This window comes from Erpetoichthys calabaricus, chromosome 7 (assembly GCF_900747795.2).
Source record: "Erpetoichthys calabaricus chromosome 7, fErpCal1.3, whole genome shotgun sequence".
In the NCBI taxonomy this organism is placed as follows: domain Eukaryota; kingdom Metazoa; phylum Chordata; class Cladistia; order Polypteriformes; family Polypteridae; genus Erpetoichthys; species Erpetoichthys calabaricus.
In genome coordinates, this window is record NC_041400.2 from 118025120 (window position 1) to 118047820 (window position 22701).

Below are 22701 nucleotides of genomic sequence, written 5' to 3' on the forward strand. Positions count from 1 at the left end.
ATAACAAGTTTTTAAGCATAGTTAAGCAAACAAGTTCAAAATATTGCAAACCTTTACTTGATATTCTCTTTCAAGAGAAAACTTGACTTGCATACATTTTCATAATAGGAGCATTTGCATGATAAACACAGAGTGACTCAGAGACAAACACAGAGTGACTCAGAGACAAGGAATGAACCAGCAGCTATGTGGTTTATACACATGCAGTATCTAAGCTACTAGGCAACGTCTGTCCTAACGATCGCCTGCCTGAAGAGGATGCTGAGCACTGAACCCCCAGAATAAAAGTACAACCAATTTTTCAGATAACATGAAGTTAATAATGTATATTAACTGAACTTCTCAGAATGAAATTCATCTCTTACAAATGGACTAATTTTACATAAAGTATGTTTCATGTAAACCTAAACTTAGGAACTATAAAAAATGTAGAAACAATGTTATTACAGAAAAGTATAAAAAGAGTGGAATAAAAATAAATTACTAGCATGGGATTAAATTTAAAAAATTTACAAACAACTGGAAAATTTACAATTAAAATTTTAAAAAAATTCAAATACTGAGCAAAAGTTGAATTACACTGTCTGCAACTCATATATGAAATTTGTATAATGATGAAAAAATTATTGAAACCAACATAATATTTGAAAATAATACAGCAAAGTTAAACCTAGAATATAGCAGGCATAAAACTGGCACATCAATTTCCTTTGGCATAATATATTCTATTATCGACTATGGTGTGCTTATTCTGTTTGTAACAAAAGGCTACTATGATGTTCACACCTGGTAAGCAGTGGCACATACCACATTTTTAATAACATTTTGATAGATTATGATGCTGCTATTAATCAATGACGCATACAGTAGATTCAACAATCCTGCAAGAATTATCTGGCAGAGTGAATTAGAGATCAAAATGTTTTTTCACAAGAAACTCCTTTTATCAATTATACTTACTGTTAAATTCAACACAGTACAAATAAATATTTAACTGCAAACTACCTCACAAGGTTAATCAATAACATAAAATTGAAGTAACAGGAATGACCCTGAACATTCCAAAAGTAACTATAAATTCAACCCCAAAAAACTTATATAATAATGAATAGTCTTGGAAGACCTGAATTTTGCCAGGTACTAAAGTATACATATGCCAACTGTGCTACTTTCTCAGATATACCCAATTTACCCAATGTAACCTTTCACAAAGGTTAAAATATTAAATGTCATGCTTAACCTGCATAATATAGCACAACAGTCCAACCTTTTCAGAAACATAGAGCTGCAAGAAAAAAACAACTCAAATATTCAAATATTGGTCCAAGAGCAAAATCAGTCCACATGCATACAGCAAGACAAGTAATTATGCCAGGTACTGCAATCAGCTTCAATTTATAATCCAAATCAGTAAATATTGTTCTTTCCAGCTCTTTGAAGCAATGCTTCACACAGAAAAAAATACCTGCTGGATGACTGAATATTGAATGAAATTAATTACTGCACCCTGCAGATCATGAGAAAATAATTTCTTAAAAATGATGTACAATAGACTCCACATGATATTTTATATATATATATATATATATATATATATATATAAATATATATACAAACACTTTATTATTTGTCTTGTAACCAACTAGCAAATGGAATATAACGCAAAAGGATTTGACTCCCTCATACCCATTTGATCCCATTTGCCACCGCTAAAGCTTTAGTTTTATGTGTTTTTTTTTAACCACAAGACAAAGAAGAGTGTTACTGATAAATATTCTGGAGCTCCAGGCAGTATCAGCAATGTCTTGTCTCTTTTTACACAACAGTAAAACAGTGGAAAGACACAAAAGCAGTCTGGACTAAAATTGCACACCACAGGTAAATTGTATGTTTAAGGTGGTGACTCAAATCATAAATCAGTCACAGTTTATAGCTTTCACAAATGTCACTCATTTTAGTTTTTTAATTTGCAGATATAATCTTGATATGCATGACCCTGTCCACTCATTTATCTTTTTTCAAAACCCAATTATTCTTTTATTTTATTGATTTTATTTGTAGAAAATAACATTACATAAACCATGTCAAATTTAACAAACCAGAATTCAACCCCCGCTCGAGAGAAAGAGAAGAGAGTCAAAGGTATAAGCAAATCTTTAAAAACAACAAAAAAGGAGAATTTCCTTTTTCGTGATATGAATGCTTACTAAGAGATCCTCTGAGTGAGAATTACATTTTTTCCAATTTCAAACAGTATAGAACATCACTCACTGACTTGTAACAGGTAGGCTGGGATTCTTCCAGTTGAACAAGTTACGTTTATGGCTAGTAGTGTGGTAAAAGCAATTACAATCAATTTGTCCTTCTCCACTTTAAGCCCATCCGGGAGTACACCAAACACAGCTGTTAATGGGTTAGGAGTGATTGTGAAACCAAGGCTGTCTGATAAACATTCAAAGATTTTTGTCCAGAATGGTGCTAATTTGGTGCATGCCCAAAACATGTGGCCCAGTGAGGCTGGAGCTAGACTGCAACGTTCACAGGTTGAATCTTACCCTGGGTAAATTTTGGACAATTTTAAATGAGATATAATCCCAATTATTCTAAGGTTATGAGTGCTGGGAAACATTTACTTGGATTACTTTAGTAGGTCCTACAGATTTTTTTTTTCTTCGTCATGATCTTAATGAATACCTAGATCAAATACACATTATACAACACGTATCTTTTACTCCAGTTCCAGTCACCACTGCATGTTTTTCTCTTTCTATCCCTGTTATGTGTAATTTTTAATTTTGCACACCCACCTTGCAACACTTACCAATCCACAGAACTGTACACTCCATTATGCACCCATTCCCTTAATTTAAAATTTTTGTTTACAGTGTTAACAAATACATAAAATGCTGTGATATATTAAATTATTTTAAAAGGGATATGACCGATGTCAGTTCTCTTCATACCTCGCCATTGGGGAGGAATAGTATGACATATGACATGAACACTATGTCTCAGATAGCAGTCTGCTGAAAATAGGACAGCAGGGGAAAAGTCCCAGCTAAGCAACTAAAACTTCAAGGGATCAGTAAAGAAAAATCAAAAGGGGCAAAACGTTTTAAAATGACTGCTATAGAATTTTCATCTGGCAAGGCCACAGACACTTCTTTAGAGTTATCTCCTGCAGTGCCCCTTTCCAAATCAAAATGATGAGTTGTTAAAGACCTTCCCATGACACAGTCTTGAATTCCATCAACTTGTCAGTACATTCAAATTTTACTTCACATCTTTCTTGTTCCAGAACTGAACAGTTTTGGTCTTCTTGCCTTTGAATTTTGGTTATAATTGCTGATGGATCTTTCAACTAAAAGTCATTCACAAAAGCAGCTCTGTGTATTTTTTAAATTCTAGACTCATTCATTTTTGTAGAAAGGAACACTTAAATTTCAAAGCATAGATTATGTGTATCTATTATCTCGCTGGAGTCTTCCTTCAGTGATGTCAAGTTGAAAACTGCATAAGAATGCATATATTGTAATATTTTGCCTGAGAGTCAAGGGCAGACGTAGCATATGGCAGACAAAAGATAGGGGACAGTCCTACTGTGGCTCACACTTTTAAACAGGTGTCCATGCTGGGAGCCTATTCATGTACTAATGTAGTAAATGCCCATCATAGGGCAATGTGCCATGTGTGTTTAAAGTCTGCCCCATGAGTAAGTACTCCATGGGCACTGAAACAATTCTAAAGTCATTGGGAGATGGACAGAAAACAGAGAGAGAAAACTCCCAAACTATCATGTGGCAACAACATGAATCCCTACATGTAGGGCCATGCTGCGCATATGGAGGGCTGCCAGTCTCATAGCCAACTTGAGTAACTGGCCCTTTTATTGTAAAATGGGGACTCCACACTGACCTCTGGCAGGATGCTCTTGGTACTTCCAGTGGTCATATCTTAACTACAAGGTGATTTCAAAGGTTTCTCCAGGATTAGAGATTATGTTGAGGGAATTAAAAGGCCACTCCCTTCCAATGGTCACTTAAACTGAGAGTCAGGCAACCACCTGGTTCAAAGGCCCAACAAGCAGGTTGCTGGTTCATATAGAATGCAGAGGAACAGAAGACAAGAGGAAGAATTAGTAATGTTTCTGGCACTGCATTTTAGACACTTTGAAATGGGAATCTCCCCCACCTTTAAAAACCACAACTGGATTATTCAGACCTAATTTCATAATAACCCTAATTAGGTAAAATAATTTACTTTAGTCATAGCCTCAGATCAGAACAAATAAGATATCAGAAATTTTAATTTTATAAACCAGGAATCTCAGCAAAATCCATTTTTCCATTCATCTTCTATCTCATTTTTTTCTTAAATTCAAGGTTATAGTAGCTGGTGCTAATTTATCATTGGGTGTGGGGCAGAACTCCAAGGAAAGATTAATTGTTAAAATATTACGTGATTACTTCAAGATTTAGTGTAACACGTTTAATAATGACAATGCTCTGGAATAGCAACTTTCAAAAACTTAAACCACAAGTGTACAAGCATTTTTGACTTTTGTGGAAACAATAAGAATATCATTGTAACTGTACTTTAAATGGTTCAAAATGTATAATAATGCAGTGATTTCACAAAACGTTTTATTTAAATGCATAAAATATTTTCAGATGGATTGTACTTTTTATGAGACTTATGGTAAATAAAAGTGTAAAGTTTTATAATATCACTTTAAATTGTTGTTTCATTCATGTTATTTACCTTTATTCTAAAACAATGTTGTCAAACTCAAATTTGGAAAAGTGGCAGTGACTGCAGGTTTTCAACATAGCCAGCCTGTTAATCAGAAATCAGTTCTTGGAAGCAGAAACATAAAATGCTTGATGGCCAGAATCCAGGTGTTTATCCTTTGGACAGGGAAGCAGAAGTGAAATGTCAATGCACACTGCTGCACACATACCTGCACACTGATTACATTTAACATGTTTATGTTGCATTTTACTCTCCAGTTTTAGTATTTTTTCCTTCCCTTTCATCACTTTACTATAAAAAAACAAGTTTCTTTGATATTCATCAATTTAGTTTTTTCATTATAAATCAAAGTTTGTGCATTTGTGACTTCACCTTATACAAGAAACAATTACCACACAAAACAAATCCAGTTGAGGCAACTATTTAAAAGTATGTAAAAATTATGCACAGAATAATGTTGAGAAGTCTTATCATCTGCATGACACAGGCAGGAGGGAATCAGTGATCAAATAGTCAACCTGACTGCTGTAAGCACTGTCATCAGAGAAGGTTCCATATATGGGATACAAACCAACTAAAATGTGAAATTTCACTAGTATTTTCAAAAACCATTTAAAAAGAATAAATAAAACATAAAAAATGGATATCTAACCTATTGCTGACAGATTGACGAAAGCCAAAAATGGGAGTTAACCACAATTGCTCTATACTACTTTGGATGAAAAGTTACAAGAAAAAACACAAGCAATGTACAAATATCATATTATTTTTATGTATCAGTTTTTGCACGAACAAAAATATTAGACTTTGTAGTAGCTTCCTTAGTGTTATCTTTACCCCAGGAAAAATGAGCCAAAATCATTTAATTTTTTTCAACAAGAAAAAATGTTACTTTGTGTAACATAAACATGTAAAATACCAAAATAAATAATAATAATAAATACACTAGAAACGGGATGTCTAGTGTCCACTACTGCACTAATGAAGGTTTAGTGCATATCCTTTATGTGAAATGTATAGAGATGGTCACCGATGCACAGCCTGATGTTGTAACTGGGACACTAGAAGTGTGTTTTCTTTGCACTTTTCCTATATTTTTTCTGCTGATTGCAATGAGAGGGTAGAATGTCAGTGGCTAATCTGCACAATCAACACTGCCACTTGTATTATTGTAGTCTACCACAGTGTAAAAGCATAGTATCTTCTACATTTCCCTGACACAAACATCTTGCTTGTCCTTGCAGTTAATCGCAATTATTTTGCCTTTTTATCACACAGCTACTGTTACACCATTCTGAAGCTTTACCCGACCTAACTCACCAGACATATCATGATGGTTTGATCATACAATACCATATCATGCATCAGTTTCATTTACTGTGTTAACATCTGATGACCAATTCACATCATCATCATGATTGTTCAGTTTGAACAATGGTTCAGTTTCAGTTTTTTCTATAAATGCCTTTACAGCTGTTCATTTAACATTGTGATTTTAGTTAGAGGCTCTGCCACACTAATGAATATTGAAGAATTACCTTAAGAGTGGCGAAACATGTGGAAATATTCATGATTTTTTGCAGCATATTCTTATTTCATTCACTAGATGGTAGCAACATACTATTCAGGCTTAAAAATATAAAGTGGATCATTATGATACCCCAAGTGTGACTCTTGTTAATGGTAATTACACATAAACTGAGCCTGAGTTGCACTCAGGGTTAATGCCAATTAGATATGCATGGGCATATATGTGAATGTTGCATAGCTGCCATGTTCTGGTTGTCGTATTACATTTGTAAATCACATTACATTTCAAATGTTTTGTGATTACTCTTTTTCGTTTCAGTGATTACCTTCTAAAACATGCTTAGCTTTATCTACTGTTGTATCTTGTATTAAAACAAATTACATCATTGCATCTTTTTTACCTTTTCAGGCTACTGAGGGTGGACATGGCTGGATATTTTTATTTTCACCAATGTCAACATGCTTAATTGGACTCCTATCTCAATTAAGCATGTTAATATGTCATAGACCTAATCCAGAAACTATGCAGGATTTATCTAACCTGTGTAAGAGTTCAGAAATGATGACAAGTCACTTTATTCTTTTCCATTTTGTCCACTATTTAATTAACAAGGTGTTAATTACTTTAGCAGCTGTCTACTCATGGTCACCCAAGTAAACATGTTACTTAATTACCTCCTTTTCATCAGCATTCTTTGTGTTTTACACCTGGCTCCTTTTTAATAATTGAAGTTAACCTCCAATTATTGTGATCCTCCATAGACTAAGCAGATAACTTGTAGCTTAAGAAGTATGAAAAGCGGAAGAGTGCAGAAGGTTTTCTCTACAAACAAGCTGGAAATGCTCTTATAGTTATATTTGCACAAGAACTAAGGTTAAAAGACAAGGCTCCCTGGATTAACTAAAAGTAAAACAGAACTGGGGGTACACTCAAAAGTAGGAGTACATTCAGAAGCAAAATGTAGGACAGTAATTACTATGTAAAATATATAGTACTGCAGCAATTAACAATTTAAAGAATGTTGTGAAGTGCTGCTAACAGTGGATTTAATGAAGAAAATTTTAAAGCAAACTGTATTCATATGTAACAATGGGAGTAAGTACTTCTGTAATCTTTGAAAGCTTAGAAGTTTCTTTATGCATCTCAGTGATATGTAGGTTTGGTTAGTTAATCCATTACATGTAAGTGCATGCATCTTATGATTGACTGATGTCTTGATTAAAGGTGATTCTTGCATCTTACCCAACACTATCAGGCTTCCTGTAATAATTTCATTCATATACTGAATTGGTGAACATGCCTGTATAGTTTTAGGCAATGAGTGCGTAAACTCTGTCTGACGAGGGCAATGCTAAAATATTTTGCTCAATTATTAAATAGCCTTCAGCTGTATAGCACCCTGACTCTGGAATGACCTACTGAAATTAATCAGGTCAGCTGACTCCATGAATTCTTTTAAAAAACAACTCAAAACTCATCTGTTCAGGAAAGCTTTTAGCTCTACTTGACTTTATTACCCTTCTCTCAGTTTACTTCTCTGTCAAGATGCCCATGTAACCTGTGTGTGTGAGCAAGACCATCAATTATGTTGTCTGTTTTTTTTTTCTCTGAATTCACTGTTGTAATCTTCTTTATTTAATTATCTGGTTTGTACAATGCTATATACTGTATACCCTGCAGTTCTTTCTTATATTCTATAAGTGCCTTGAGCATGGGAAAGGCGCTATATAAATAAAATGTATTATTATTATTATTAAATACAAGTACTAAAGTATTACGACAAAACACAAGCATGTCTGTTGGAGGATTCTGGCAGATTTTCTGAATTACTTTACTCTAAGTGTTTGATATTACTTGATAATCTCAAGTTTCAAGAGGAACAAAACAGAGGGTGGTAACTTAGTTTAAACTGCTGCACTGCAGCTCTTCCCATCTGGGTTCCAGTTTCAGCCACTGCTTGGATAGAGTTTAGATGTTTCGTGGATTTCTGCACAAGCTTTCTATATATCAAACACAAAATGTTAGGTTATGTTTAAATTGCTCTCATATCAGTAGCGGTCTGCACGAATGTGCACTGCAATGGACTGATCTTCTGATCAGGGTTTCTTCTGGCCTTGCATCTGATGCCTGTTATTCCCTCTGTTCCCTATAACCCTGAAAAAGATTATGTGAGATCAGTAAGTAATGAAAGGATGGATGACAAAAAACTGAGATGAACAGTGATTGAACAGTAAAGATTTCAGGAAAGTGAAACTAGACCTGCAAGTGCTCAACATCTCCCAAGGTGTGCAGTATCTCACACGCAAATGTTATCCGCTCTGAACACTACTGTAGCCCATGATGTACAAACTACTTCAATGATGCTGCATCATTTTCTAGATCTCTCCCATCTTATCAGCAATAACATGTTTACTCATATTTTTTTTTCCTTTGACTGCTGTAGACACATTAAAAACAAGATATGAAAGAAAGGCAAGACTTGGTTGGGTCCTGCTCAACAAGCCAGCTAACGCGACATGAAAGGTCTATCTTGGATTCAGAATATCAATGCACCTGGTACTGCTGAAAACGATAAACTTCTGAAAAAGTTTCAGTTTTGTCGCTAATATACACTAAGTTCCTTCACTATGCATTAAACCTCCAGAGCACAAAAACTACATAATTATTAGCGAATGACTCAAATTATCAGTAATGTCTCCCGCTAGATTTCGCCTGTAAACAGCGATTAGTCGAGTCCTGATAGCTCGGTTTCCAGTCCGTTTCCGGGTGAGCAACATATTACAGTAGGGTATGGCTGACGCTCCAAACTAAAGTGACGCCGGCGACGTTGACAAAATAAAGCCTATGAAAACAAAGGTACTCGGGTCGCATTAAGTAAAATTCTCTCAATGCAACGCCACAAAACGTTCAACATAAAATAGCTCTGTGTACACTGAAAAGCGATTCACTCCTTTAAAGGCCAGCTTAGTACTGACACTCGATGTAAAAACACACTCTGCCAGCTCGCTCTGGCGCTTCTGACAGCAACAAAAAACTCTCGTTAGCTAGTGAACGCAATAAATATTATTTCTATAACCTTTCTGTTCCAACGAATGCTGTTCATCCGCCAGCTTCTCCGTCTCCTCCTACTCCACCTCCTCCAGACTTCGTAAGAGCCAGCCGAATCCGGGAACCTGCTAATGACATCATCGGGATTCCGCGTAGCTGTAATGTCTTGTACAGTTTTTGTACATTTACTCGAATATGCGTATGACTGCCATCTGCTGTATGGAGGGATAATTTTCCTCAAAGTTATTATACCATGCTAAACCAAGAAGCGATTATTTTTTCATCGAATTTTAATGAAATCTTTTGCCATCTGTTGTATGGAGGGATAATTTTCATCAGAGTTATTATACAAAGCTAAACTAAGAAGCGATTATTTATTCATCGACTTTAATGAAATCTTTTAAAGAATGGGATCGCTTTCTGCATTTCCTTCTGTTTTTTTTTTCCTTTGAATACTCCAGTTGTCTTCCCACATCCCAAAACAGTTCAGCTGTGAAATGGCATGTGTTCCGTCATTTAATTTAACCCAGTCTGTTAAATGTTCCTGATGCTGCCAGTGCCCCCACAGTGCCCACGATTAAGCGGGTTCAGAAAATCGATACATTGTTTCTAATTATAAATCCGTCATTCTACTATACAAATACTATACAATTAAATTAAAATACGATTACATTCAATAAAAAGCAAACAATGTATGTAAGTTGTAATAAGAATAGAACATTTATTCTTGGTGTGCTTTTTTGCCTAATGAGCATGTCTACTGTGGTGGACAGCCGGGTCTCATGCCCACACTGTAAAATATTGCTGTAAATTTACAGTCAGTTTCCTACAGTATTTTCCTGAATTTTCTTTACACAGTAACATACTGTAATGCTTTAAAGAATTTCTGCATATTTACAGCAGATAACTGTTTTCAATGCTTTTCTCCCCAAATACAGTAACATACTGTAACATTCTAAAAATACGGTAGCATACTGGACAAGCAAAGCATTCTGGGATTGGTTTGTGAGGAGGAGGTGTAAGCTAAGCAGAGATTTCAGATCAGAACAGAAACATATTAGAACTTTTAAGAGTACAATTACGTACTGCTAATTAGGTTATAGCGTATCATTTATCACCCAGCCTATTCAGTTCGTTTATTTTTGATAGTATTTGTTTTGCACTTTCCATTGTTGAACTGCGTTTGGTGTTTGTGAAGCGGGAGAACGTGTCGGCGACAGAATAGAAAGATCCAGAAACAATTCGTTGCGGTTTTGGCTTGGAGAGCCTCTTTCTCTTTTGCTTGATGTCATTTTTTACTTTGTTTTTCTTTTTGTCTTCGTTAGCGAGTTGGTTAGTAATTCGTTTTACAATCGTTTCATCTTGTTTGTACATGTGCAGTTAGTTTGTACTTAGCAAAGTATCGTATAGCTTTTATAGCCCGCACAACCATTTTGCCCTGCTCGTAAAGTGGAAAGCCCACATGTTCAGTTAATATTTAAACATTGTCTTTATTTTTAACTTAGTACAAAGTGCTGTGCCTATACGTTTTGGGCCAGTATGTCATTAGACCAAATACATTCATTCTAAAGTAAAATGAGACATTCAGGCATTGTAAAATAACGTAGATGTTATAATTCTCCGTCATTTTACATGTAAGGCATCCAGTACATGGGTTTGAAACTAATTTAACTCAGGAAACTTTAAAGTTTGTCAAATCAGTAGTGGAAACTTAGCCGTTTGTTGCAAGTTGTCAGGAAAGCATTATAATTAAAGTAGCGAATGTTTTTTTTCCCGACTTGTTAGATTATATAACTGAACCAAAAATGCTGCAGTGTCAGTTCTGTGATCGTGCTTTTCAATCAATATTGTTGTTTTGTCAGCACATGAAAATCCATAGTCATGTTCCTAATACTGATTTTAAATGTGGCATTCCAGATTGCTGTAGGTCCTTTAAAACGTTCACAGCTTTCAAGTCCCATATATACAGAGACCATAACAGGGGGGCTGCAAAGCGGGATATAACACAGACAGACCTAGGACTTGATGCTTCAAATTTAGTCTGTTACATTTATTTGTGCCAAGCAAAATTTAGCGATTTAAAAAGCTTCTTTGCTCACTTGAAGTCTCACATTAAAGAAGGAACCGTAGTATCTTGTCCATTTAGATGTAATAAAAGATTTTCTGTGATATCCACATTTTCCTCACATTTATCCAGAAATCATCAAAATTGTTCAGTGGAAAGGCTCGGTCACAACATTCTGGAGGCAAATGTTCCAGTGCAGATATGCACATCTTATAGTGATGTGGATGAACACTTGAGTACAGTGTGAGGTTGTGATAGACTCTGGTGATGGTGCCAAGGAGTCAGATATAGGCCTAGTACCAGATATTGCAGATGAGTGTCTATTTTTGAAGAATTTGGCATTGTTTTACTTAAAATTGCAGGCAAAGTTGGTTCTACCATCTTCAGTAATTCAAATGGTAATTGAAGGGTTGCAAGACATACATGACATTAGCCAGTCACATGTATTGCACAAACTAAATGAAAAATTGACTACTCTAGGAATTTTAGAAAATGATAGAAGGAGAGTTCTTGATGCTATGAAAGCTGAGGATCTTTTCCGGATTTGCAATACCCATGCACTAAAAACAGACTTGAGGAGAAAGTCTTTTTATAAAGAGTATTTTAAATACGTGGATCATGTTCCTATCTGCCTTGGAAAAAAATGAATCAGGCAAGGAAATATTTGCTCAGTACATTCCTATTAAACAAACGTTAGAAGCACTGTTTTGTTGTGAATCAGTCAGGAAACAATATAAGAAAACAAAAGCTGAAATCAGAACAGAATACATTCTCAGTGATGTTTTGGGATGGCAGAAACATTTATGAAAACAACCTGTTTAAAACTGATTCAGAATCTTTAGGTTTAATCTTATATCAGGATGCCTTTGAAGTTGCCAATCCACTTGGATCAGGAAAGAAAAAACACCAGATTCTTGCTGTTTATGTCACAGTTGCAAACCTGTTGCCTTTCTGTAGGGCAAGCATTGACCATATGCAGTTAGGTTTATTGTGCAGGGAGCAGGATTTTAAATACTTTGGTCAGGATGTTGTCTTCAATCCTCTGATTAAAGACCTTAAAGACCTTGAGGAGAATGGTATTACGTTAGCTGATGGAAAATTGCACAAAGGTACATTGTGTGCCATAGCAGGAGACAGTCTCGGCTCACATTACATTGGTGGATTTGTCGAAAATTTTAGTAGGAGTAGCAACTTTTGCAGATATTGTGAGATTGACCGACAAACATTCCAGTCAGCACCCCTGACAAAGGCTTTAACAAGAACAGTGAAGTCTTATGAACAGAATGTTAAAGATTTAGATGCTGCCGGAGCTGACAGTGTTGTTGGTGTCAAATTGAATTCTGTGTTTAATGAGTTGAAGTATTTTCATGTTTGTCAACCAGGATTACCTCCCTGTCTTGGACATGATCTTTTTGAGGGTGTTGTGTCCAATGACCTTGCATTGTACATTGATCATCTTGTGATTCAAGAGAAGCAGTTCACATACCTCGAATTCAATCAACGCATTAATCAATTCAGGTACCTTGGCAATGATGCACATGATAAGCCATGTGAAGTACACCCTGGTGGTGAGAAATTACGTGGTCATGCAGCACAGAACTGGTGCTTGCTCAGGCTTTTACCTGTTTTGGTGGGGGAAAAGATTGCCAGTTCATCTGAAAATGAGGTTTGGCAATTAATACTGCAACTCAGACAAATAATAGATCTTATTTGTGCTCCTGCCATTAACACTGGTCAAATAGCATGTTTATCAGTCATGATAGATGAATATATAGATACTCGAGCAAAGACTTTTCCAAGTCACCCTCTTAAACCAAAACATCACTACATGTGTCTTTATCCTGAGCTCACTTATTGGTTTGGTCCTCTCATTCGGTTGTAGACGCTCCGTTTTGAGAGTAAGCACTCATACTTTAAGCAGTGTGCAAGAAAATTGCACAACTTCAAGAACCTGAGTGCTACATTAGCAGAAAGACATCAGCTTCTGCAAGCATACTTAAATGCAGGGAATTTTTATCCTGAAATTTGTATAGTGGAGAGAGGGACACAATTTCATATAAATGACTACAATGATGACATTAGAGGGTCAGTTGCTTACCTAAATTTTCAGCCAGGAGACACGGTAACAACCAATGGAGTGACTATAAAAGGAACACTTTACAAAAAGAACATGCATGTTGTTCTGGACAGAAATGATGAGGATCTTGTATTTGGGAAAATTCAGTTGATTCTCATTCATGGCAATTCCAATGTACATTTTGTCACAAAGAAATATCAGTCTTTTTGCCTTGTGGACCAGGGAATTCAGTGTTTGACATCACAAAATTTGGGTCACTTATGCATTAATCAAAATAACCTACCTGATTACTATCCTTTGCCTGAATACTCCTTGTGTGGTCTGTCTGTAATAGTTCTTCATCATTCTTTTCCATTACTAGAATGATGTCTGAGTTGCAAGAAGAAATTAAACAAACTATATTGTCAGTATTACCAAGCCTTCCTGAGGAGCCACTCAATCAATTAGTTGAGAAACTTATAGGCCTAGGAGTAGAGAGTTTTGAAGATTTAATGTATGTGAAAGAAGAGGACATCTTAGAGTTCAAACAGCCTATCCAGTGCTGAAAACTGCTCAATGCCTGGAAACATCACGGTAAATTCGCCAATAAGCTGATTATGTTGTGCTGCATTGTTTATGGTATCATTCTTGAATCAATATTTCATTTCGTAATTCATTTTTCAGAACAAGAAAGCAGCATTTTGGCTGAGCAATTTGTTCAACCTAGCTCTCCTCAACATTTACCACAAACAAGCTCTTCAGGCTCCTCAGTAAGTAGCATGGGATATAGTGCATCTTCTACCAGTGTGTCTCCTGTGTTTGTTACCTGGCCTGAAACCTTTCAAGTACCCTGGGACTCAATGCCAACTGGTATACAAATGGCTATTGCAAAATGCCAGAGACCTTCACCTGCTGACCGAAGACAAATGATAAGGGTCCTTGCTGATGAAATAAGAAAACATGAATCAAATCCCACCAGATCACAATGCCTTATAGTTGTTCGCCAAATAGTCAAGCAGTATCCAAAGAGTTTTGCAGACATGATTGGTGACAAGCAGATTGCAGGTGGATACGCTTCTCTTCTGTCACAGCTCAAAGTGCGCATAGAGCATCTGAACTGGAGCAACATACTAAGTCACCATCAGATCCAGAGTAATGAGAGTGGAACCATTAAAAAGAGAAGCACCACAGACTCCTATGGTTGCACACGATGGCAGCCTGAACTTTCAGCTGGTGAAAGTTATGACAGCCTTGAAGTGAAGCGTCAAAGAATGGAGGAGATATTTCTTCATGAAGGAAGCACTGGAGCAGACAGAGGAGAAGTTCGTAAGTTGATGGAGGAAACCTATTGCTACCAGCGTCGAATGATAAATGCCATCCCATCTCCTACCATTGCCAATTTGAAAACAAAATGTCCATACCTCTTCATACAGAGGTATATGTATAGTCATTTTGAACTACTCACTGACAGAAATGTCCTCAGCCATTTGGAAATGTCATTCAAAGAATGTGGAAAACTCATTACTGAGTATTTTAAAACCAAGCCAACTAATGCCATTGTTCAGAAAGTCCTAACCAGGGGTGAAGAGGATGTGGCTGCCTGTTTCTTGCAGCTACTCCTTGCACATTTTGAGGAGAAAATGGATGGGCTCATCCTTCAAGCAGATGTGAGTTAAATATTTTCAAAAAATTATATGTATGACTGCATGTATTACTTATGTCTAACTGTTTGCATGCTGCATCTATTTATTTATTTTTGGCATTTGCCACTTCAGCAGACATACAGGGAACACTCAACTTGCCTGGCAGTCCTCGACTGATGCTTTTTGGTATGTAAACTTAACAGTGCAGAGATCTTATTTTACTAGATAAAAGTTACTCAGGTTTCAGAGTACTCAGTACAGAGACATGGATATATTTTTGTAATCTTTATTTTCAGGTCAAACACTAAGTAACCAGCGATGGATGGTGAGCATTGAAGGTTGCGTTGTATGTGAGGGAACACAACCCAGCTTTGTCTCTGGACTTGCAGCTGTATTTGCTTCATATTACAATTTCAACCTCCAGTAACAAGAAGAGGCTGCATGCACCCTTGCGTTTGCTCAAATGTAAGGCATTGGCTTATTTTCCATTCATACGTTTTTATTAAAACTGACATACAGTTCCATCAGACTTTATTACAAACTGCCTGTAAAACGTTTATACACTACTAAGCTTACTCTCTTTCTCTTATGCTCTATCAAACCTTTCACCATTAACCACCCTGACACACACCATGATGTTCTTTCTCTAAATTAAATTAGATAAAATTGGTACAGGCAGTCGTGTACATTTTTTTTTAAAGAATGCAAATTGTTGAGAGTGCTGGTGTGGAATTGTTTTGAAGATGTGTTGTGGGTTCGGTTTCCTGCATGCACCTAAAGTGGAACCATTGCAGTCATGACAAAGTGAATTATTATTATTTTTTATATGAACAAGTGTTTTTTTTTCTTTCTTATTTAGACGATTTATTGACATCAACCCTGAACAAGGGTCCAAGGCCAAACAAGGAAAACTTATATCCAAGAAGACTGGCCAAGTAGTCCAAAAAAAGAAAAGCACAGTAAACCCTCATGTTTCCTCTCTACTTCGTAAGATAATGGACTTTGAATGGAATTTTGTCTGAGTTTATCCAAGACCACTTTTTCAATTTTAATTTTGACAGTTTCAGCATTATTTATCTAATATAGTGTTTATATTGTGTTCTAATGTAAATGTCAAGTTTGGTTCACCTTTAAATTTACCACTGATCAGTATACTATGTTTATTGAGTGAGTTTCCCACCTTTGTTGCAATGATTTGTTTATCTGAAATATTGCAAATTTAAAATAAATGTTAATTGGAATGTTTCAAATGAAAGAAGCATTATTGGTGCAATACCTCCCCCTGGACACTGGATGGCTGCCCACTGGGTTGGAGTGGTACCTCAGCCTCCCGCAGGGCTCCATGGGAGATGGAGTTCTCCCCAGCCCTGTTGGGTTCCGCAGGAGCTGCAGGCCCCTTTTGGGCACTGGTTTCGCCACACCCGGAAGTGCAGCCGGATGTCGGCAATCAGGCACCTGGAGCACTTCTGGGTACCCAATAAAAGGAGCCAGCAACCACCACTCAACGGCCAGAGTCGGGAGACGGAGGACAAAGCTTGTGGAGGAGTGATGGTAGAAGAGAGGAGTGTTTTGGTGTTTAGTGCTTGTGTTTGGGACTGTGTTGTGGCTGGGGGACACGGGGAAGACGTGCCCTCCAGCTGAAGAAAATAAAAGTTGTTTTTTTTTTTTTATACATGCCTCTGTGTCCAGTCTGTGTCGGGTCGGGTACAATATAGCGCCTTTGTTACACTACCTTCATTACTCTTATTTTATAATAAGATCTGCTAAATGAATCTATCTCCATCCTGGAGGACTGTATATACTATATTAGAAAAATAGACAAAGGAAAGTTTCAATCTGCTTCTATTATAAGTTTTTAATTTTGCTCTGACTGACTAAGATGAACACTTGTTTATTTAATTCTATCTAAATATCTTTGCAAATCCGAATCCTCAAATGTCAACTGCCCATAGCTCAACAATGTTATTAAGATGAATTCATTCTTTGGAAATAGTGTTGGAGAAAGGAGCAGAATATTTCTTGTAATATTTGTAAAAGTTCACTTTTACAGTACACTTTATTCCTTATCTGTGCAGAATAATAATAATTCATTACATTTATATAGCGCTTTTCTCAGTACTCAAAGCGCTAGAAACAGGATATTAACCTAAAACAGCTGTTAGATTACATGGGTACTGAAAACTAAACCTTGTCTGCGAATGCTGCTGCATTTGCTTAAAAATTGCCTGAATAGTTAGATACTGTATTAATTTTATTTGCAATATTGTAAATCTAAGGTATTGTTTGGCTATTCATGTTTTTTTCTGCAATCTGTAATATAAAACTGATACTGTAATGCACATATGATTTCATAAACTGTAAGCTATATAAGCGTGACTTACTTTATTTAAAGTTACAGAAGCATGCATGCTCTTTTCTCCCATTTCTTATGTCAAAAGCCTGAGCTAAGGCCTTTGATTTTGGAAACATGATTTTACTTTTATGAACCTTGGATAACAGTAAAGAGCTTTAAAAGATCAGTAAAAGAGGTGATCAAGTAGAAGAAATAGATAGATATATATAGAGAGAGAAATGTCAGCGACAGAGATACCAATTCATCTAGATGTCAGAGAACACAGTGAATCTAAAAACTCCCCACGTCAACCCCCTCCTTTGACATTGCTGCTGATTTTCCATATGCTTTCTAAGACTATATTTATCCTGACTTTGCTATATTTTCTTCTACTGCTATCATTCTATTTTAATAAATACTACTTTACTTTTAATTTTTTTTAAATTGTAACAGATCACAGCATTTGACTGTAATATTTATGGCCAAGCATCAACATCAGTACAAGATTAGGAAAGTTGCTAATCAATAAATCAGTGTTCTCATTAGACACCACAGGATGTTAAAAACATAAAGAACCCAACAGGACATTAAGAACATAGAAGGAATGTGGAAGATAGCATTCATCCATCTATTCATTTTCTAAACCCACTTAATATGTTCAGAATTTCTGGGAAGCTGGAGTACTATCTATCTATCTATCTGTCTAATAGGGCCCTTGACTTACTGAATTATGTATTAATCTTCTAATATTAAACTCCAACACATATTTTTATTCTTTGAGGGATTCCATGACAAAGCCAATTTCAAATTCAATCCCTAAACTCCATGAACCCTGTTTAATTTCCTATTTTAGTAACTGTGCATGGAATTTGAACATTCTCCCCATTTATCCATGTGTTTGCTGTGACTACTTTGATTTCCACCCACATCTCAAAGGCAATTGTGTTAGGTTAACCAGTCTCTACATAAGCCTGATGTAAGTAATTTATATTTCTATGTATAATTTCTTCCTGATGAGCCTTTTCATTTAGCAAACATTAGGAATCTTTATACTGATTCACAAATAAATAACCATAAGCAAATAAGAAGTACCAGAGAAATGTATACATTTTGGCTGAAATGGAACAGAAATTACACTAATAGGAAAGTGAGCTATTTGAAGATATTGAGTTGACTTTAAAGACAGGAGAAAAAAATCATCTGAAAGTGTTCAAGAAAAAAATAAACCTATATGATGTTCACTGTTCTTTAGAGTAAGCATTAAGTCAGGTGTATTTTGCTAACCTAGGCCAACTGGTTGTGTAGAGACTGAAGGACATTATACATTTTATTTGTTAATATTTTTGCCAACATGCAAAAGCCAATGCAATTATATCTTAAAGTTAACAACAAATGCCCTGAACTAATATTTTTGGACCTCTTGTATGCTGCTATCTTTTGATCAAATCAGCAAAACTTCATGTAATTTCATTAGTAAGAAAAGCTTGCACCAGTACATTTATAAACGAAACGCAAATCGTCTCACCCTAGAAAGTTTAGAACATGCAAATTAGTTAAATGGTAAATTCAGGCACAAGGTTATAGGAAGAAAAAGGAAAATATATGTTACAGCAAGAATAATTAAACTTGCTAATGCAGAAGAAAAAAACAACAGGAACTTCTATGAAATCGGAAACCGTGAATTGTTAATTTTAGGAGAGAGTAAGAGATGGCTTACAGAGAGATTCTAGCCACTTGTGTGTTTGTAGCTGAAAATTAAAGGGATGAAAGGTAAGCTCATCTGAATCTGGAATGATTGGTTAACCAGAAATAATTCACTCCACCAAATAAGACAGTATTATGGCACCAGTGGATGTTGGGAAAGCATTTTTTTAATACAGTAGTGAATTCTGGAGATGTAGAGAATTGTATTGACTTGTGTTTAGGTGATCAATATCATTTGCTTAAGATCTACATTGATCTCATAATAAAGATTCATACAATTGATGACAGCCCATTACAACATGATGAATCATTACTCTAACTACCACTCTTATGAGGACAGCTGGTATTTGCGACAGATGGAAAATTTCATTTTGAGTTATTGTTGTTCATAAACTCATTCTTTCTTTCCTATGGTTGGCACAACATGACGCAATTTTGGGTTTTAGGTTGAGGCAGTTCATTGAGCTGTGCATGCATACCTTGCACTCTGACAAATTTATCATGGTGGATAACACTCCCCGAGGTGGACAAAAAAGATGCTCGGGGACTGGAGATGCTCAACATAAAATCTAAATAATTGATGCTGAAAAGAGTGTGAGAGAGAGAGAGACAGAGAGTAATAAGAATGATCAACGACATAGGATGACGCTGCTGAGAGCATTCTGTCTCTCATGGAAGCTCAAAAGTTAAGGCTTTTTATGTATTTTAAAGTTACATAGTCTTTTTATTCAGACAGTATCAATCCTTTATAAAAGTGTTCTGTTTTTATAAGTGGACTCTAAATATTCAGCTAAAAGAATATGTTCAGTTCTTTTAAGATGACAAACTGCTATGAGCTCATTAAAATACACAGACAGTTGAGCACTACAGGTACTGTATTTCCCAGACACATTGCAGTCAGAGGGGAGAAAATTGTGTAGACTTCAGGGGAAACCAATCTTTTTGACCCCTTTGCTGTAAGGGTTCATTGTTTTAGACAGATGTTATCTATCTTGGAAAAGACTGATTTGCAGTCACAAAAATGGTTTGGGTGCCATACGGGCTACCCCGTTTATTTGCAAAGAAAATGAATGTTTTTAGCATAAAGGAAATACAGTTAGGTCCATAAATATTTGGACAGAGACAACTTTTTTCTAATTTTGGTTCTATGCATTACTACAATGAATTTTAAATGAAACAACTCAAATCCAGTTGAAGTGCAGACTTTCAGCTTTAACTCAGTGGGGTGAACAAAACGATTGCATAAAAATGTGAGGCAACTAAAGCATTTTTTTAACACAATCCCTTCATTTCAGGGGCTCAAAAGTAATTGGACAATTGACTCAAAGGCTATTTCATGGGCAGGTGTGGGCAAGTCTGTCGTTATGTCATTATCAATTAAGCAGATAAAAGGCCTGGAGTTGATTTGAGGTGTGGTGCTTGCATGTGGAAGATTTTGCTGTGAACAGACAGCATGCTGTCAAAGGAGCTCTCCATGCAGGTGAAAGAAGCCATCCTTAATACACGTAGAAAATCTAGGCAATACGGCATAAACACCAATAATTTAATTAAAATTACTACTTTAGATGAACAATGTATTAAAACTATAAAAACAGATTATAGGTTAAACAAAAAATACACACAGAGTGGCGCTAATAAAAATAACTTAGTTCCTGTTCCAGATATCAATAACGCACGTAGTATTCATCTCTGCCCCTCCGAAACATTAAATATGGCTCTATTAAATGTTAGAGCTTTAATTAACAAGACGTTTTTTATCAACGATCTTATTAGTGATAAAAAAATAGATTTTATTACACTAAGTGAAACGTGGCTTAGCTCAGATGGTGCAGCTGTTTTAATCGAATCTGCGCCTCCGGATTACAGTTTTACTCGTGCAGATCGCCAAGGAAAAAGAGGCGGCGGCTTGGCAAACATTTACTCAAACCGGTTAAAATGTAAAGATGTCAGTTTTGGTAAATTCAAGTCCTTTGAGTATCTTGCCGTTGTTATCCATAGAGATTCTCACGTTCTAGTATTATCCGTGTATAGACCTCCAAAATTCAACGCGTCTTTTATTGAGGAATTCTCTGACTTAATGTCAATTTTAATTACGAACTATGACACACTCTTAATAGTCGGCGACTTTAATTTTCATATAGATAATCAGTGTGACCAAAAAGTAAAAGAATTTATGAACCTCCTGGACTCTTTTGATTTGATACAGCTCGTTAATCAGCCTACACATAAAGCAGGTCATACGTTAGACTTAGTGATTACTAAAGGACTAAAAGTTGATATAAAGCAGGTCATTGATACGGGTCTATCAGACCATTTTCTTCTACTTTTTAATATAGAAATAATGATAGAAAACACTCATGAGAAGCATATTGTTAAAAAACGCTTCTTTGACTCATCAGCAGCTTTAAAACTTTCAAACATTCTAAGTAATCAGTCCGTTTATAGTGCCAACTATAATAGCGAGGATAATGTAAATAGTAAGGTGGAAAGATTAAATACTAAGGTGAGAGCTGCTGTTGACATAGTTGCACCTGAAAAGACAGTTAAAAAATTTTCTAGCATTGTTATACCATGGAAGACCCAAAGAGTGTCTGATTTAAAGAGAACATGCCGTAGAGCTGAGCGTAAATGGAGGAAGACTAAACTAACTATCCACTATGAAATATTAAAAGTTAAAATAACAGAATACAATAACACAGTCCGTCTTGAGAGGCACTGCTATTTCTCTAAGATTATAAATAACAATGCTAGTAATCCCAGAGTCTTATTCTCGATGACTGATCGTCTGTTAAACCCAGGTAACTCAAAGGAATGCCTCCTAAGTACTTCCAGTAAAACCTGAGGCTATTGCTGTATTTTTCAATCAAAAAATTAATGATATTAGAAATAACATAGTATATCTCCCCAACACTAAGGATCCTCCTAAACCCCAGTATTCCGTTATAAACAAATTAAACTCTTTCACTAGGATAGATTTACCTGATTTACATAAAATAATTTCTCAAATGAAACCCTCCACCTGCGTCCTTGACCCAAAACCAACAAATTTTTTCAAAGAAGTATCGGGCGTGCTAATTGATAATGTTCTTGACATAGTAAATTCGTCATTAGATACGGGGGTCTTCCCAGACTGTCTTAAGACTGCTGTAATTAAACCCCTACTTAAGAAAAATAATCTCGACCCCTCTGCTCTTGAAAATTTTAGACCCATCTCTAACCTGCCTTTCTTAAGTAAAATTCTAGAGAAGGCAGTCATTATGAAGTTAAATGAGCACCTCAATAAACATGCTATTCTTGATAAATTTCAGTCAGGTTTTAGAACAAATCACAGCACAGAAACTGCACTTGTTAAAGTAGTAAATGATTTGCGGGTAAATGCAGACAGAGGTCATTTATCTGTTCTCATCCTCTTAGATCTGAGTGCCGCATTTGACACCATTGATTATAATATTCTTAGAAATCGCCTTAGTCAATGGGTGGGCCTCTCTGGCAGTGTCTTAAATTGGTTTGAATCCTCCCTGGCAGGGAGAAAATTCTTTGTTAGTTGTGGTAATTACAACTCAAAGACAC

General features: G+C 35.9%; 1 protein-coding gene across 2 annotated transcripts in view; it reads right to left on the bottom strand.

The window, feature by feature from the left end:
• The window catches only part of LOC114654147 (3'-5' RNA helicase YTHDC2), a 137275-nt gene extending 127801 nt beyond the window's left edge, over positions 1–9474 (bottom strand). Inside the window, exons 1-2 of one of the 2 annotated variants that reach the window (XM_051929868.1) lie at positions 9360–9462; positions 4762–4907 (exon numbers count right to left, since the gene is read on the bottom strand). The gene's annotated coding sequence lies outside the window, so the exon portion shown is untranslated. Of the gene's footprint in view, positions 1–4761; positions 4908–9359 lie in introns of both variants that reach the window. The other variant, XM_051929869.1, reaches the window with a different exon arrangement.
• Positions 9475–22701: the final 13227 nt, after the last annotated feature.